The following is a 13,837-nucleotide window of genomic DNA, read 5'->3' on the forward strand; positions in this document are numbered from 1 at the left end:
TTCACCAAACCATCAGCTTCCATCTGAATCCCAGTCTATAATATTACACCCCTTAGAGGTATCATGGAAATTTTTGAGGAAGTTTCTGGTATCAACCGGAAAAAACTGTCTGATCAGACAGAAACTTGGAAGAGGCAATGTCAGATCTCAGAGAACACTGGGAAAACTGTGAGGATTTGAAGAACACTTGTACTTATAAATTGCTGATTTAGATTGTCTGTCAGATGAGGGATATCTCAAGTGAATGAGAAGTGTGCTAGGCTCAAACCAAGATATTGTCACTACAGAGAATTGCTCACTTACTAATTATTAGGGAGCTGACAGCAGACAACTCCCATTTGTTTTAGATAAATCCCAGTTAAGGAAAGCTTATGTTCCCATCATATTCCCAATGTTAAGTCAGAAAACCCATAAATGTCAAAAGTTAAGTATAAAATACAGCTAGTAAAGTCTTGGCAACACTTTAGAAAAGGCCTAATGGTCAAAGCAACAAAATGACTCTGCATCAAAAGCATCCATCATTCTGACCTTTATATTCAACAAGCTGTTCTCTAAAAATAAAATCCAATATGCATCACCTTTAGTTATATGTCCCAAGAAAAATAATTTTAAGTTCTGCTTCTCTCCACTTAGTTTGGCAGCAGATGTGTGGCTATGATGGATTCCTTCTCCATTGCCTGAGAAGGGGAGCAAGACATAAAAACATCACGAGGGTCTCACCATTCTGCAAACAGCTCATGCAGGTCAAGCTTGATGACTGGAAAAAGGGAAATATGAGCTCCATTTTTAAAAAGGGAAAAGTGGAAGACCCAGGGAACTACAGACTAGTCAGCCTTACCTCCAGTGATACGGCTACAGAACTAATGGATAGGGGCAAAGCAGTTGACATCATCTACCTGGACTTGTGCAAAGTGTTGGACACTGTCCTGCACAACATCCTTGTCTCTAAACTGGAGAGACATCAATTTGATAGAGAGACCACTCAGTGGATAAAGAACTGGCTGGATGGCTGAATGAAAATTGTTGTGGTCAACGGCTCAATGTCCGTCTGGAGACCAGTAATGAGCGGTGTCCCTCAGGAATTGGTGTTGGGACCAATCCTGTTCAACATCTTTGTTGGTGACATGGACAGTGGGATTGAGGCACCCTCAGCAAGTTTGCCGATGACACAAGCTGTGCAGCATGGTCAACATGCTGGAGGGAAGGGATGCCATCCAGAGGTACCTTGACATGTTTGTGGGGCAGGCTGATGAAAACCTTATGAAGTTCAATCAAGCTAAGTGCAAAATCCTACACCTGGGACTGGGCAATCCCAGGCACAGCTACAGGTTGGGCAGAGAAGAGATTCAGAGCAGATTTGCAGAAAAGGACTTGGGGGTGTTGATCAATGAAAAACTGAACATGAGCCCACAGTGTGTGCTCACTGCCTAGAAAGCCAATCGTATTCTGGGCTGCATCAAAAGGAGCATGACCAGCAGGTTCAAAGAGGTGATCCTCCCTCTCTGCTCTCATGGAAACCCCCCTGTAGTACTGTGTGCAGTTCTGGTGTCCTCAACATAAAAAGGACATGGAGCTGTTGGAGCAGGTCCAGAGGAGGGCCACAAGGATGATCAGGGGAATGGAGCACCTCCAGTATGAAGACAGGCTGAGAAAGCTGGAACCTTCAGGTATCTGAAGAGGGCCTTCAGGGGTGCTGGAGAAGGACTTATCATCAGAGACTGTAATGACAGGACAAGGGGTAATGAGTTTAAACTTAAACAGGGGAGATTTAGGTTAGCTATAAGGAAGTTCTTCACTGTGAGAGTGGTGAGGCACTAGAAGAGGCTGCCCAAGGAAGCTGTGAATGCCCCATTTCTGGCAGCATTAATGACCAGGTTGGACAGAGCCTTGAGTAACCTGTTCTGGTGGCCAGTGTTGCTTCCCATGGCAGGTGGGTTGGAATTAGATCATCTTAAGGTCCTTTCCAAACCTAAGCATTCTATGATTCTAATAAAGAAACTAGTACAATAGTATGGAAGACTCCTATCCCCCATGCACACATCCAAATTGCTGTAAGAAGAAGCATATATTCAAGCCTGTCAATCCTCCAACCCCATCAAACACTCTCCAATTTTAAGAAATCTCATTAAAAAAAAAGTAAAATAGTTTAGCTCTGTACTGTGCCCCTTTGACCTCGGGCCTGAGACCACTCCACAGTAACCCATGCATAGTGCAAGAGGGGCGGCAGGGCTGGTGAACATGTTTTGGACACTGAAGCTTCCATACTGAAATGAGAAGTGCTAGTGCTGCAAAGGGCCATGCACTGGAGAGGATGGACCACAGAAGCACCGAGGAATTAATTCCAAAATGAAATTCAGGGCTTAGAGGCACAAGAGCAGCACACAGGCAGGCCAATCATATGCTTTTTTTGTTGGGTTTTTTTTTTCAACACAGAAAACTGCATTTCCAGTGCAACCAATTCAGTTCTTGACACTGGAGGGACTACATTTTAATTTGTGTACATAAATTGAACTGTTTCTCAGCTGGGTGAAAGGCTTGTTTGTGCTGCATGTAGCATACAGCGAAGCATAATGATTGCATATATTATAAACCTGCTAAAAATCAAACCCCTATTTTTTTCAGCATTATCTATTGAAATAACTATAGAATATGTAAATGTAGTACCTAAAACCAACTTTTATTTTCTATACCTGATATAATGTGGCTGAATTTTGAGAGAGAGAGAACTAGCAGCAGTGACTGAAGCTGGATGGATCTAATGAGTTCTATGCAGGAGTCTTTAAAGCCCTCTCTGCCTTGTTAGAGTGATCTTAAACATTACAGGCTGACACAAGATGACTTAAAGTACCCCCTGACAATTCTATTTGCTTCTTGCAAGACATGAGCAGTGTTTAAACAACACCAGAAGTGCACAGCACTCAAAACCAAAGATTCATTTATTTATTCCCTATTGCTCAAAGATCACAAATTACAGTTTAATACCACCTGCAGAAAGAATTAAAACATTTCCTTCTGTCAGCAAACCACAAACACTGACAGAACAGGTCTGATTTCCAGATGCTTACCATTACAGGTACTTAAGTCGACCTGCTTTTCCATCTCTGGCTGCAAACTTCTTGTTAGCTAACCCACAACAGTATTCACATGTACCATTAATGTTACTGAACTGTAATTAGAGCTAGAAAAGTATCCAGGTAGAGATAGTAAAAAGTACTAGGCATCTGACCAAGTGATGCTAAAGTGTTCCCAACTCCCATTTAATCAGTATTTGCTACAGAACCTCCCAGGACCTGGCATGGCTGGGCAGGGGTGGATCAGGAGAAAGGTCTCCACACACAATTTACTATAGCTTCAGGAGGCATGTATGGCCATACCAGCAAAGAGATTGTGACTTCTAGTTTCATGTTTTTCCCAACAGTATTTCTGCAGCCTTCGCAGCCTTTATTATTAACCAAGGTCTTGTATCTTTGTGGAGGTAAATATCACTCATCCATTTACACATAAAATCATCATGTTTGAACAAGGTCAGTTCCAGATGAGCCAGGAAGAGATTAATACATTTTTCAGGGCAGAATGAATATTATGATCATATGCACCAACCTCCTGCACAACGCAAGCCACAGCACTTCAGCCGGTTATTTCGACACTGAGACCATAACTTCAGTTTGAACTAGAGCTTATCTTTTAAAGAAACATTTAGTCCTGCTTTAGACTTCAGGTGATAGAAGATCTACCATCTGACTAGAAAAACTGTTTCAATGATAAATTACCCACATTGTTAAAGATGGGTTCCTTATTTAAAGTCTCAATTTGTGTAGTTTCCACTTCCAGTCATCAATCATTACATATTTCCTGCTCCCAAAAGATAAAGCAGTAGTCTACAATCAGAGATCTGTTCCTTGAGTAAGTATCTGTAGGCTGTCTTCAAGTCCCCTCTTAACCTTCACTTCTATAAACTCCGTAGAGTGAGCTTCCTTAGTCTCAGTACTCAAGTTGTTGTAACACTCTTAAATTTCACATTCTTAGGTAGCAAGAACTCACACCATTTTCATAGCCTTCTTGTGAACCCCTTCCAATTTACTAAGAAATGTTACTCTTGATGCAAAGGACAAAATCTGAAATTCTCATTTCGTTAATAGTCTTCAATGTCACATCCAAGACAATGCCACTTCCTGAATGTTCCAATACTTGTACAGCCCAGTTTTCTCAGCTACAAATTTAGAGGGAGCATGGGGTCAACTAGCTAAACAAGTCCCTGCTTCTTTTCAGAAGCTCTGTTTCCAAAGCAATGGTCTTCACTCCTGGAAGTGGGAGTTTGCTACAGGCTACATTAAAAAGTCAATTACTCAAATGAGCCTGTTATTAAAATGTAGGCTATTTTATTTGCCTACATCAGTGTTTGTCTCTCCATCACCTGTTTGATTCATCATTCACATTTTAACATCTGTGCTCTTTATCTGCTCATTATCTCTTTTATGCTCCTGATCAAATAATAAAGTAGTGCATGTACAGCACACATTATCCATCCTGCTGCCTTTCACACACTTTAACAATGTCACTGCAAGAGCTATTAACCATACTCCAGTTATTTTCAATTGTCCAGGTCTTAACACAAAAAAAAGAACTGCTGTTTTTTTTTATTTAAAATATATTTTTGTCATAATTATTTAGGCCTCAAAGACTTAAACTCCATATATGCATCACTTACTACACATACAGATTTTTTTCTGTTCTTGACACTGAACTATTTGGAGATCATCACCTGGCACTCTTCCAAACACAGAGTAACTTATTTACTGATTAGCTTTGCTTTGTCTGCACTACAAGTCACTTAAGATCTTCATCAGACACTTCATAAAGAATTTGATTAAATAATATACTAAATCCTTCAAATTTAAAACTTATTCACCATTGTGAAGTTTCTGCTGAATTTGTTGTTTGGGTGCTTTTTTTCATTGTAAAAAACCAGACCCACATTTAATTCCTATTGTTTCCTTTTTTTCAATTGCAGATTACTATTCCCTCATTCTTTCCTCAAAAAGACCATGCTCTGTAACTGTCATAGCACATTTAAGTGTCACACAGAAAGCCACAAGGACTTTCAGAAGTTACACTAAGCATACTCGTAAGCATAATTTCAACTAGCATTGTACTTTCATCGCCCTTATACATCCCAGCCACAAATAAAATGGAGAAAAACACAAATAGTTCTTATGAACATACTCCTTGTATGTAATAGTAAAGGCTCGGAGTGTTATAACCACATACCTGAGATTTATATTCTTCAGATAAATGTATAGAGAAATGCATAACAAATTGACAAATGGAACGCTACCAGTTACCTAGTTTTCTCCAGAAAGAAATCCTTCAGCCTCCGAGTCAGAAAAAGTTCTAGTAACACCTGTGGCCCAAATGCTGCACAGCTACCAATGCATATATTCTACCTTCTGTACGACGATTTTGTCAAATGCTACCAACTTTCAACTACTGATAAAAAACCTTAATAACGTTACCAAAAAAAAAAAAAAAACCCACAAAAACCCCAAACCCAAACACACAAAACAAAAATATCAGAGCTACAGATCCAGTTAACAATAGACTACCAGTCTCAAGACAAGAACTCAGAAACCAGAAGCTATTCCCATTAATTACTCAAGAGCTACATAAGGTGCTTTGGTATTGGCTTCCACAGCCAAATCCACTATCATGTTTTGCATTAGGCTGTTCTAGGCACAACAGAAAATAAATAACCCTTGCTTGCGCATGGCAGGGGCCCAGTTAAGTTTTCAAGGAATTGCTTCCAGAACAGAAGCCAACAGCCCGCTATTTGCAGGCAGTGCAAAATACTGAACAAGAGCAGCAGCACAAGGAAAGGGTGAGGGTAAGTACAGTCCTACTTGGTAACAAACATTCATACTGGAGTTCACATTTAGCACAGATTTTTAAATTCAAGCCTGATGGCCTGTGATTTGTGCTAGAATTACAATGAGTCCTGCTGGCTTTACAATGTAGAATTATAGCAACAAATTGCATTTATACACCGAAGAGGGGCGCTCCCTCATAGAAGACAGACAAAAATCAGTGATTTTGCCCCTTCAGTTCGAGTGTTTCATTCTCTCTCTTTCACTTTCAGAAGCCTGAACTGATACAGTAATTTTGAACTTTTATGGTTAGTAATAGTTTACATTGTTCACAGCTTATAAATTCTCAATTTCACAGGTCACAGAAGTCAGCATACACAGAAGGAACCTAGAGAACAATTTTTCTTCCAGAGCACTAACCAGTGAGAGACTGTCTCTAAAATCATAAAGCACATTTCATATCCTTATTGTAAATATTCTGACTAGTCATATAGCATTTAATTTTTTTCTCAATGTTTCTTTGCCTCAGTACTTGCAACAGTGAGGCACACTAGCTAATTATGCACAAATTGGAAATATTTTTGTTTCTGTAGGTGCCAGATAGCAAAAGAGCAAGATTCTTCTACATTTTTTCTCTTAGGAGCTTCCTTTACATTGGATTTCAGTATTAATTTTCTGTCATTTTTCTCCCCTCCCCATGTTAAATACTGCATTACCTGTTTCATGGTCACCTTCTCAATCCTTCTCCCTCCTTGCATAATCCCCTTTGTGTTCAACCATCTTTCTCACTATCTACAATCATTCCCTTAGAGCCTTTCCATCCTCATAAACACATGCTATTTAGCAGAATCTAGGGACAGTGGAGGAAGGAAAATGCATCTCTTCAGAAACACTGTGACTCAGGAAGGGGGAAATAAATCACTTTCACAGATAACATGCCACTGAGTCTCTCGGCCTGCTGCCTCTCTCAATGAAGTGAAAGTAACATAAAAAAAAGAAAAAACAAAATGCAGTTTAGAGTTCGTTCTCCCAGCTCTCACACAGGGCTGCCTATTCCAAAATGGCCCTCTGAAACGTGCCATTTCAGCCATAACGCAAGAGAAAATGTAGACAGCATTACCTCAGCTGTGTGTTTTGAGTAAATCAGAAAGTTTCACATGGGCTGTGACATACCAGCTCCAGGGCTGCCAGCCTGCATCACGAGACATAATGAATGTGAAGGTCTGAGTGCAAGCCTAGCTGTGCAGCCCTCCCACACTGATGCAGAGAAACCTCGCTGCTAAATAAAATTGTACATAAACTCAAGAACAGACAGCACTGAAACATTCAGACAGGAAAGCAGTAGGCACCCAGAGAGCCTTGAACCAACTTTGAAATTCTCATTAATTCAATTGAGAGCACTGGAAGAGTAAATTCAGTTACATTCAAGACACGCAACTACAAATAAGTCTCAGAAGTGCAGTGCAGGAGCTTAATGAAAGTACATAGCATCAGACAACCAAAGCAAGCACTATACCCAACATCCTAGGTTGTTAAACGTTTCTTGAAGTTGTATCACAGGAGAGGTCAGCATAAGTTACAGCTCTCAATAAAGAAAGACTTAAAAACCCTTTCTCCACTCACTGTTCTGCTGCTCCTCTTGGAAACTCTCCCTCCCAAGTACTTGCCTTAAGCCTGTCCCTGCCTTCCTGGAAATACACAAAGGGCAGAAAGATTTCCATTCTAGAAGATACAAAGGGAAAATTTTAGCTAAAGTAGCTTCTATCCTGTTTAAATTAGAAAACATCAACATGTCCTCCACTCAAACTGATGCATACTATGATTTAAATTCTCCAGGAGAAAAAGACTGTACACAACAGGGAAAAACACAATCAAGTACCATATCCACCACATAGGACAGGCAAGCCCATAGGCCCTGCAGCCTTCCTCCAGCCTCACTGACCTGCAACTGCAAACAGCTTGTCCGTCTCTGGAAGAGAAAAACAGACCGCACCACCACACAGGCAAGAGAAAAGCAGCCTCTCCTCTTACTTCAGCAGGGGAGAGCACAAGGGCCACATGCAGACAACAGCATCGCTAGCACAACTCTTCCCAGCTGCAGGCTCCCTCCCAGAACCTCCCCCAGCACCTAAAATGTGCCACCTCCCACTGAACTTCAGCTCTTCAGTAGCTGCCCCTGTTGCCCCTATCTACCTCTTATTAACAGGAGAGGAGACCTTTTACATGTAGTATTTGTTTGGGCTTGCAGAAGTGCAATGATGCAACAGACCCAGATGAGAAAACCTCAGTCTGTGAAAGCCAGCACCTGAATGGCTGAGGACAAAAGAAGGGTGCCATGACACAAGGGGAAAGGCCTTTGGCTGGGTAGTCACAGGTGGGCTGCATCACGGTAACAATCTCCTTACTTTCCCAGCTGTCAAGGTCACACCTACAGGAGAGGGGAATGCTTAGGAAGTTTCTATGCCCTACCAGTAATGAGCAGGGCTAATCTGTTCATATCTTGGCCATACAAATGGTACCAGGTCTCATCTGTTCCACCTTGATGTCATCCCCATTCGCTCAGAAGAGTTATATCAGGACTGACTTCCACCTCTCCCAGAGCAGACTGGAGTCAGAACTATAGTACCTTATTTTGTACCTCGCCAACATTGTAAGTGCAAATAAACCATCTCCCATTTCCCTGTAGGAGACCACTGTTTTATTCAGACCTTCAGGGGGCACTGCATCTGCTGAGGATACATGTTATGTGGGGCACACTGGACAGAGCTGAAGACTTTGCATAGATTTCTGCAATCCCTAGTAAAAAGCATCCCTGAGAAGGCCTATAAAAAGGCCGGGTCTGATGTCAAGTCACTGAGGTACCAAACCCAAGCAGTATATTTCAGGACTTTGCTATTTCAAGTAATACTACCAGAGGATCCAAATAATGTCATCCAAGATGGGAAGGGGATGAACCTAATTTTGAGTATTAGGAATGGGGTTCAGTAGTTATTGTTTCTGAAAAAAAGGCCTGGATGCAGGATTCAAGGGACTTGTGCTTAATTTATGGCTTTACTACCTGTATTGCATGTATAATTGGTAAATGTCCCTGATGATTTTAAGGGACTTCTAAATCCTTAGCATAGATAGATATTTTAAGACAAATGTGCTAAGGTCTATGATGCATTCAGATACAATGTGTTTCTAAACAGATATTTCATAGCTCGAACGGCAGTTACCAGCAGAAATGACTAAGTCCTGTCTCATACAGGAGGTCAGGATAGATCATAATGGTGTCTTTTGGCCTCAAAACATGATGCAAAGCAGATAATAACACTTAAAGAGGTACCAGGAAAGCTGAACTCTGGAAAATAGATAACCCTAGACAATTCAACCTCCATGTGCTTTGCTCAGGATGGGTGACTCAGTGGAAAAGTTCAGTTTGTTGTTCATGAACTGTCTGGCTGATGTGCAATGTATCATTCCCATGGATCATTGTGCCAGCACTTTCTAGGATACCTCACTTGCTCCTTGTACCACTTGTACTATTATCATTACTTTAAAATGATTAAAAAAAAAAAAAAGAGGGCTTCAACCTACCATTCCTATCATTTAACACTGGCTTCAATGCACAACATTTGAATTTTGGTCTTGCTGTTAGTCACACATTCCCATCAGGACAATACTGTTAATAATTCAATCACCAAAGCTGCAAGGCCTCTTTCTAGTAATACTGTTCACAGAACCCTATTAGAGAGCAGTGATTCACATCCTTTATAGTTCTTCATAGTCTGTGACTAACACTGAAGTAAAGGCTTTCTGAACAAAATTGTCTACTCAACCTGTATGCCTTTCTAAAGTGGAGACACAATCAAATCTCAAGTGAGAGAGAGCAGACTGTCCTCGGTGCTTTTTTCAGACAGGCTTAGATTATCAAAACTGAGATTTGACTTTACACGGGCATGTGGATTGAGCAGACAATTTTGCTCATAAAGCCAGTGATGCACGCTACTCAAGTTCTCCAGAGCAGTTCTGTAACAAAAAGTAGTGACCAGAACCACAAGCCAGCAAGCATATTCTTGATGCTGTTACAGGTCCAGGGTGAAACTGCTTGAAAAGTAGAACTGCCTGTAGAGCATGGAGACACTGGTAGTTCTGAATGCATAGGGTTCAGGTGTCAGTCTGAGTTCAGGTGTGAGTGCTGGCCCTCTGAACTTCACTGATACTTTCAGCCTAATTTGCACCTCTCCTTAAGGAAAAAGCTGCTGAAGCCATGAAAGACGCAGAGTGGCTGGGAAAAAGCAAAGTTTGATGAGCAGTGCAAGGCACAGATTATTAAACCTGGTATTTATGTTGATCTAGGCCAAAAAACTATTTTCTCTTGATAAAATTTCTATCCATTACTTCTGCACTCTTCCCGCAGAATCTACCTGCTTGATAAGACCTCCCTCCCAAAGCCTTTTCCAGCTAAAATTAAAAATAATCCAAAATTCGAAGCATTTAGAACAGTGTCTGTGAAACAAAATGTCACACAATGACACTGTAAATTCTACATTTGTAGGAATACTAGCATTCCTACATCCCTGTGAACATTTTTCAGCACCGAATCAAGGTGAGTAGACCAGGGAAAGCAAAACTGACTTTAGTGTGCCAGTCTGAAACAACACAAATGCAGGTCAGCCACTATGAGCACAGCTTCTTCCCCCAAAAGAATTAAGTACGGAAAAGAGTTCCTTGTGATTTAGTAAATTCAAAGAGGCTCACCTCATGGTAAAAGGTTTCATTCATCAACTTGTTTGCATCTAACACAATTCCTGAGAGTTCCTGAGATATGGAAAGACCCCTTGAAGATATCACCAAAAAAATACCTAGTCTTTTTGGCAGTGGTTTCAGTGGCAGTAGAAACATGTTCTTAGACCTGCCTTGAAAAGACAGGACACAAACTCGGTTGGCTTGTTCTAGCTATTTACAGAGCAGTTAAAATGGCTACCTACTCCTGTACCTTTGGCATGAACAAATCAATAAAATCATAAAAAGATTAGACAGACTGAAAGACCAAATAAATTACTGACTCGCAAGATAGATTTTGAAAAGGCACAAAAATGTGCAGAATCATTAAGGCCAATATGCCAATTGATAGATGCATTCAGTGCACAAAAGTGTGCTCAGCAATTGCAGCAGAGCAATTCTAAAGACTGAATCTCTCCCAGGAGTCCGGAGGTAAAGAAAAATGGCTCTAATCTATATCAAAAATTACATGCACACACACATGCTGTGATTTTGAGTATGATTTCCTCTTTTGTATTCCAAAGCTGCTCTCTTACCGATGTGGCTTTGTATGTTCAGATCAAAGCAGGAGCTGCCAGAGCTCTGCTATTGTTTGGGGTTATTTACAGAAGGGCAAAGAACAATTATTCGCAAGGTACGTGAGGTCTCCAAAACGAACAGGTTGAGACCAAACTGAGAGAACCTGGAAGCCGATTTGCCAAGTGTTACATATTATACACCCAGATCAGAAATGCAAGTCTCCATTCTCTCTCTGTTCTGACATAAAAAATAATAATACTAGTATTCTTTTCATGCAACCAGATCAACCTCCCCTCTTGTATACCTCTGATGATTCCGTCATCTTTGCAACATCCAGTAAAAAAAAATATTGCTTTCTACTATTAGACATTTAAAATCAACTTTGTCAAAACTACAATTTATTCCTTTCTAGGTCTTTCACCTTCACCTGATAGTTAAAACTGGCTTCTTTTCAAATCTCTTTCTATATCTTCACATGTAACTTAGTCTATTCTGGTACAAGATGCTTTTCCTCTGCAGTTCCTCCATGTCTCTTTATCTAGCTAAGATACCATGTCTTTTCAAGTAAACACCTCACCCAAGAACACATTTTATACCCTTATAGAGGAGGCACATTACAATTCTTTTCCTGACAATACTTGCCTTTGTGCTCCTGATTCAAATTCAAAAGGAATATTGCCTTTTTGCTGCAGTAAGAAACAGGATCAGATTCCCATTACAAGGGTGGCATTAGGAACTATATATACACGCATATATGTTAGTCTCCCTCTCTCTGTATCTCTATATGGAATGAAATGCCAGGAGTGAGATACAGTTAAAACAGTAAAATTCTGATCATACCTATAGAATTTATAAATCACATGAACATTTATGTATAACATGAAGATGTCAATGCTATAATTACATAACAATAAAAAAAATACATCAGGAAGAATCCATTCCAATGTCATCTCGAGAGAAGAATCTCAACAAAGCTGTCAAGCTTAATGTCAGTGGTGTTTCTCTGACCTCCTGCCACATGCCAAGGAAAAGAACAGGACCCAGAGCTCCAGACATTTCACTGAGTGCAAAGAAAAAAGCCATCTGAACAGGCACTCAGCCACAGCTGAAATGACATTTCCAAAAGTGCAGGCCAAAGGAAAACTACACTGATGTAAAACTCAGCAGACCATTTCACAGGGTAAACGGATCATACTGCTATGGCACAGGGTCACCACTTGGCTTTTATTTACAGAATCAATTATTTTTAGGATACAAGCAAATTTTAGCTTCAGTATTTCTTCTTACAGCAACGAAGCCAACTGCAAACATAATTTCAATTTCCTTTGGCTATTCCAATATTTTTCAAACTTAGGTCAGAACACTAACAAACATGAGGAAACTCTCACCTCTATTTCAACTATTTTGCTGTATCATACAGAGTCTACTTTATCAAAAGGACCAGCATTATAAAAAGGGAGCATATTAAAATTAGTACAATCACCATCAAAACACAGTTTAAATATTTGAGATAGTTTGAGAAATCCAAGTAAGCAAACTTCAGTTTCTGTAGACTCAGCTTACATGACATATTGCTTCAGCATCAAAATGCTAACTTGAACACAGTGTTGAAAAGACACATTAAAAAGCACAGAACAGAATTAGAGTTTACCACATATGTGAGGCAGTTATCCACCTCATATATGTGTCAAACAGTTCTGATGTATGGAAATGAAAAATCATATACAAAGAATATCATAAACCAGGTAATGTTAGTCTGCAGATACTCAACCATCCAGAAGAGTGAGATATGTAATCACATGCAAGAGCAATATCATTTATTAATGATAGCCTCATTATTCTGTCCTAATTATTCTGTCATTTTTACGGAAATCATGACTGAATCTGAAGTACAGTGCATAAATTCCAAGCCAATAAAACTGCACATACTAACCATGTGTACAGCAGTCCAGTTATTGCTGGTGCAGGAGACTGAGCACTTGTTTAATTTCTAAGGAGTAGGTCCCTCATTTCTCACTGTTTCTGAAGATACAGTCAGTGGTGTAAAAAACACAGTTATCTCTTTCAGTGTGCTGTTATGGAAACTATCAAATGCAGGCAATTCAAAGGAGAGAGAAAACTGCTAATAACATTTTCAAATATTATGGTAAGATTTGATCAGCTACAGATAGAACATTGCATACTTATTCTTGTAATATGTCTGTACCTTCCTACTCATTTAAGTTAATTTTATTTTAGTTCAAACTATATATATATATACACACACACATATATATTACTGTTTGTGTGGCATTTTTTTCATTGAATTGATGGTATCTTACCTAAATAACTACACCTAAAATTATGCGTCTCATGGATGTTGATTTATCTCAACAAGAAATTAATCGCCACACATAAGAGGGAAAAAAATTCTTTGCCATGATTCCACCAAACTGCACCACCAAGACAATCTGGTCTTTAACATTTTGGAAAACACTGCATCTTACGACAGTTTATTACCGTAATGCTGTGGGTAATAAACAGGAATCCATTATTTTTTCATACGCACTAAATACGTTTGCACAATACCTTCATATTCATGATATTTAAGCCATTGCAGACATTTATGACATTTATGACTTCAGACTGTAAAGCCTTCTGGCAAGCAGGTGACTGTTTTTGGCTACACACTACAGGAAAGCTGAAATGCA

General features: G+C 39.8%; 1 protein-coding gene across 6 annotated transcripts in view; it reads right to left on the bottom strand.

Moving 5' to 3' along the window:
• NRXN3 (neurexin 3) overlaps positions 1–13,837 on the bottom strand; it is a 962,180-nt gene that overhangs the window by 630,566 nt on the left and 317,777 nt on the right. The gene's annotated exons all lie outside the window — the stretch shown is intronic.

This window comes from Melopsittacus undulatus, chromosome 4 (genome assembly GCF_012275295.1).
Source record: "Melopsittacus undulatus isolate bMelUnd1 chromosome 4, bMelUnd1.mat.Z, whole genome shotgun sequence".
NCBI lineage: Eukaryota > Metazoa > Chordata > Aves > Psittaciformes > Psittaculidae > Melopsittacus > Melopsittacus undulatus.